The sequence below is a fragment of the Elgaria multicarinata genome, chromosome 3 (assembly GCF_023053635.1).
Source record: "Elgaria multicarinata webbii isolate HBS135686 ecotype San Diego chromosome 3, rElgMul1.1.pri, whole genome shotgun sequence".
In the NCBI taxonomy this organism is placed as follows: Eukaryota; Metazoa; Chordata; class Lepidosauria; order Squamata; family Anguidae; genus Elgaria; species Elgaria multicarinata.
In genome coordinates, this window is record NC_086173.1 from 96,318,498 (window position 1) to 96,324,497 (window position 6,000).

Genomic DNA, 6,000 nt, shown 5'->3' on the forward strand with positions numbered 1-6,000 from the left:
CCCCGCCCTGCCCAGGGCCAAGATGGCCTTGTCAGAAGCTCCAAAAACAGAAAGGTTTTAAGAGGTGGAAAACGCAGCTAGCAGTCTTCTGCCCTGTTCACAGGGAAAGGGAAAGCTGCAGCTTCTGTTATCTATACCAGACTCCCGTGAGCCCTCACTGTTGGGAATGCTGGCTAGGCCTGATGGGAGTTGTAGGTCAAAGATACCTCAGGGCTCCATTTGCCCATCCCTGATCTGTGTTGTGTTCACCAGCATTACGTTGCACCTGATGCACAACTCAGGTTGAGTGCAAGAGGGAGGTCAGGGGGATGCACTTCTTACAAATGGAAATCAATCATGGCAAAGGAGCTTGGGACCATGCCTTTCAGGTGAACTTCAGAGTTTTGTCCATTGCAATTCAGGAGCATTAAGCTGCCTGTCATGTTCTTCAGTCCGTAGAACCTGTTAAGGAACTGAACACTTTAAAAAAAAGAAGTGGTGGGGCAGAGAAGATACACAGTGACTGTGATTTGCTTCTATACCACACAAATGAGACGAAAATGAGAAGTTTTGTTGTTTTAAGGAGAGGGAGGACCGGGGCTAAGTTGTGTGTATGCACCTAAATGTTTCAAGGTTTGACCATTTCTTAAGCACTTTAGGGCGTAATCCTATGCATGCTTAGACAGCGATGAGCCCTTCAACTCCCAGTACCCCCCAGGCAACTAACTGGCTGGGAGATGCTGGGAGCTGTAGGACTTGTTGCTGTCTAAATATGCATAAGATTGTGCCCTAAAGAAATATAAGATATTCCCAAGTGTGGTAATACCAGAGCTTGAGTTTTGTGTTTACAAGGCTCCAGATTAAATTCCTCAAATGTAAGTCCAGTTGCCACCATGACAAAATGATGTGATGGCAGCACCCAGTAAAGTGCTTGCCCACCTATATGTTCCACGCATACTCTGTCTTGTCTAAAGGCACTCACCATGGGAGTTGGGCCTATTCACATAAAGAGTTAGGATGCCAGTGATTAAACATCTGGACAGGCATTCCAGCTCATAGGGTAAGTGGATTTCTACATGACAAGAGTGCACATAAAATGCTTATGTGGGCAAACACCTGATCCATAGTTACTGCCGTAGCTGTTCCAGTCTACAAAAGATGGTGTAGCTGAGGATCCTGAAGAGATGGTTTTCAGACATACTGCCCGCCTCTAAAGTCATTCCTTATATATATACATTCATGGCACACTTGTATGAGGAAAATGGCCTTTAAACAGAAAAAATAATAATTCATTACTGGGTGGCAAATTCCACTCTCTTGTATCTTGCACGGCCTCCTTCAGAGGACAGGGAGCTCTATTTGATCATCAGTGTGGATTTGTTTTTGAATGACAAATGTGGCCTGTCAGGGCATCCATACCTATAGCATCCAAGGATGGTTTACGAGCCTACAGGAAACAGGCTGCTGAGACCCTCCCATATTGTCATGAAGATTTGGCATTGTGGAGACATGTCCCAACATGCCAAGCTGCACTACAAGCGTGAACACCGCCTTCTTGGACATGTAAACTCCTCAGGCCCATATTTCTGACTAGGTCCTAACGTTGGCCAGCAGAACTTTCCCTGGCACTGTCGCCCTTGTCACATAGTATTCAGTGTGCATTTTCAGGAGACTTCACTGGGCAGTAGATAGCAGTGTCCTAACCCTTGGGTTACAAGAAACTTAAAAAGGGGGCAGGGTCATCCCACACATTTGCCTGAGAAACTACATCACATTTGCGTTTTCCCCAGCTGCCATAAAACCCAAGAGATGGCAAGGGGCCACGTCATTCCACAGCTGGGCCGCCACGGGAACAGCAGCGGGGCCGTCGCACGTTCTGCAGGAGTGCCCTGAACACACTGGGCTGCCTCTTGACCTCGCCCTTGTGGGGGGGGCCCTTGATGGAGCTGGAACGGGTGCTCTGAGGAGTCATCACTGTCTGACGGCCGTGCTCCTCAATCTGCTTCTCCAGATGCTTCTGAATGGCCATGCCCAGGACCTCCACCTCCATGGAGGCCCCGTACACTTCCCACGTCATGCCCTTCTCATCCCAGCTGACCTCCCGCACGGGCTCCGGTGTCTCTTCCTGGGCTCCTTTGACGTGCACCTCAGGATAGGATGCCTGCGGGGATTTGGTCACAGGAGTCATAGGCCCTGTGGCCACCGACCTGGTCTCCACCGGGATGGACACCTGCATCTCCACATCTTTTTTGGCCGGCTTCTGCTCTGGGCCGGGGCACTTTAGAGAGGTGGGCCCCCCCAAGCCTCCAGCATGGAAGGTGAAGGCTGTGGATCCGTCGGGCGGATTGATGGGGCTGATGGCTACTGACACCAAAGACACGCGATGGCCAGCTTGAGTCCCAGCATCTTGCTGAGGAGGAGTGACCTCTATGGAGCAGGCCTTGGTCAGAAGTTTCACAGGTTGTTCCTCGACATCTGCCGGCTGTTCCTCACTCATGGCTGGGCTGGCCACTTCTGGTGTTTGTTGTTCCTGAGCTCGGGTTTGATGCTGGGTGCTAGAGGGTGCTGCAGATTCTCTGAGCCTTTCTGTCTCTGAGCCCTTCGTGGCTTCCCCTGGGTGTGTTGGTGACTCACCTGATATGCCCACGGGCACAGCAGCCACAAGAGCTTCCGGCACTGTGCCGCAGCCCCCACCTGTGTCGGTTTCCGGAGCAGGGGACCTTGCCCCCTTGCTAGGACCCAATTTGTCCCTTTCTGTCACAGACTTGCCCGACTTCCCTGATGTGGTTTCAGCCCCTGAGGGCTCTGGAGCAGATTCCTGGGTGGTTTCTGGTGCGGGGGGATCTCTGTGTCCTTCAGTCAAACGTTCCACTGCTTCACAGGCGTCGCCAGGGCCGGGTGATGACGAGTCCCCCTCTGAGGCAGGAGGCTGCCCTCGGCTGGTGTTCTGCAGGCCCGCGGGAAGTGCAGGGGCCCCCTTGGAACATGCCCGCCCTGCGGCCTGAACACTTTCAGCCTCAGGTTTGTGTGCGGTCGGTTCGAGAAACACCACGTGTTTCAGGGAGGCTGATGCACTGGGCAGGTCTTTACTGGCTCCCTTTAGGCAGGACTCTGCCGGGAGCAGCTTGCAGGCCTCCCCGGCCATGGGGCTTGCTTTCATTTCAAGAGGGCCGCAGGCTTTGTCTGAGCTACCAAGAAGCTCCTTCAAGTTTGAGGCCTGCTGGCTGTTGTGCTGCACATCGCCAATGGCTATGATCTCTCTTTCCCCTCCTGATGGGCTTAATCCAGCCCCTGTGTCTTTAAGAGCCACGGCGTCCGTGGCAGAAGCAAGATCCACAGAAGGCTTCTTGTCTGCCCCCAGGGCCTTCTCCTTCTGGTCTGGGTTGTCTACCATGGTGCCTCCCTGGCTGCTCACTTTGGTGCCGAGATCATTGATGCAGCAGTTCCTCATGGTAAGATCTCCTCCACCACATGTGATGTTTTGGAGGCAGCTGCCTTTCTCCCCTCTGCAAGATGAGCTGGGGCTGGGCTGGGCTGCATCCTGTGGAGCCGCTTCTGGCTTCAACAACTGCAATGTCTCTGGCTCTTCAGCACTGCCCATCTCCAGACAAGACTCCGGCCATGCTATTCCGCAACGCCTCTCATGGAGGAGTCTAAAAGGAGAGGAAGGAGAAAGAGGGAAGTTTACACCTTTACAGGCTCTATGTGGAAAATACCACCAACTCAACGTTATCTGTATTTGGAGCCAATCTGGTTCCCTGCTGAAATCCAGCACATTTGCAGTCATATTAAGCAAACACAGAATCTGGTAGCTGAAATGAAACAGACTTACTTGTTTAATGTATAGTCTGCCTTTCTGACAAAAAGTGGGTGCTAACAATAAAATTCTAGGGTGCTAAAAATAAAATTAATTTAATTTTAATTTAAAATTAAAGATTATTTTAAAAAAAAAATCAACAGACCAGTCAAAGGCCTGCCTGAATAAAAATGTCTTTGCCTTCTGGCAGAACAACAACAACAGAGAGGGTGGCAAACTAGCTTCCTTCAGCAGGAAGTTCTAGAACCTGGGAGCAGCTACTGAGAAGGCCCTGTCCCACGACCCCACCAAATAAGCCTCCAGTGGTGATGGGACTGAGAGAAGGGCCTCCCCCACGTATCTTAAAACCCAGGCAGACCTATTTGAGAAGGCTGTCTTTCCAGTGTCCAAGAGTGTTTTTTTGAAAAATTATTATTTTTTAAAATATCAAATCTTATATTCTGACAATTCAGAAGCCAGAAGGTGGATGGGAAGACGAGGGGGGGGTTAATGGTCAGTACATTGGATTTACTATTGCAGCTCTCTGTCCATCTCCTATAGCAGGGATAAGCAGTCTTTTCAGTTCCATGGGTACATTTATGACTTTGGGGCAATTCTTCTTCTCTTCCCGCCCACCCACCTGCTGATTTTCCTCTTTCTTTTAAAGCTGCAGGAGACCTGTCCTCTTTTGTATCTGGTCACTCTAGTAAAGCTCCTGCAACTTTAACTGTTGTGATGAAGGAAATTTCACCAGGTGCTGCATGCATTCAAATGACACCTGCTGAAATTCCCTTTTCTACATAACTGTTAACGATACAGAAGCCCTGTCCTCTTTCCCATATGGTCACCCTATAGACTAAGCACTTCAGAATGTTTAAGGTACTTCACATACGTGATCTCACCAATCCGATGGTCCAAGGACATGGCACACCCCTGACTGCGCAGCTGGCTGCTGCCATCATCTCCCGCAACATTTGCACACACAAGCTGGCAGCACAGTTTGCGCACATATATTTTGGCGCACAAAGCCGCAGAGGCGCCATGGCAACAACAGAGAAGAGGCATTTGTTCCAGAGGTGTTTGGGTTAACAATGAGCCAATAGCAGAAATCCCACTGTAAGCCCATATTAAACTCACAGCACCCCACATCTGAACATGCCACAAACTCTTGGGGAACACTTTTTAAAATAAAAACTGCTGTGTGCGTGTGTGAGAGAGAGAGTGACACGCTAATTAAGGGGAATCTCCTTTTAGATTTCTGATTATTGATTGGAGGTGATGGGGGATTCTCCTCCAAGACCCCTCCCCAACCCCCATGATAACTTCCATGGGGGGAGGGGCTTCGCAGGGGACCCAAACACCGCCCCTTACCTGAGAGAATGAGGAACCTCCATTTGCCCAAGGTTTCCCTTTCCTTCCTTATAGCCACAGCCCAAAAAAAGCAAGAGCAAAACATACAAAATTGACGACACACACACACAAATTATGAACAACACTTCAATGCCACATCCACCCAACAGAATAAAAAAACACCACAAATCCCACTCATGCTTTGTACAAATGATGACAAATTATTTAACCTCAACTCTCTGGCCACGTGGCAATGGCTCGGCAGCCGAGGAACACCTGCAGCCGGCCATGGCTTCTTTCATAGCCTCCTCTGCCACGTTGAATGCACTCCTATTGCTTGCATCTCGTGACCCTGGTGTGGTAGCCGTGCCGTGGCAGGTTGACAGTTCTACACGGTGCACCACCTGTAGAGCTTCTGTGTCAAAGGGTCAGCCTGTCAGGAAGGAGCGAGGGGCTGGTGCAGGTACGACTTGGTGGCTCTTAGGTAGGGGGTGCCAATGTGAAGAACCGGCCCATATGGAGGGGTGTTTTTCAATAAAGGATCCCTGCTGCCTATCGCTGGAATTGGAGTAGAAAGTGGGAAAGGTGAGTTGCCAGCCCTAGCTGGCGTACCCAATGATGAGGGATGCTGGGGACTGTAGTCCAACAACATCTGGAGGGCCACAACTTTACCATCGCTGGAGTCAGGAATTGGAATGTCTCTACAGATGGAAGTTCAGTTAAACTTAGTTCGGGCAGAAGAGACCAGTCAGTTGGCCAGCTAGTGTTTATTTAAAGCAGACTAGAGGCCCATACTGCCTGCCAGCAACAGGGCCAACGGAAGAAGGTGCCAGGCCTGAGACAGCTATGCAGGCACCTGAACATGAGAAATCACC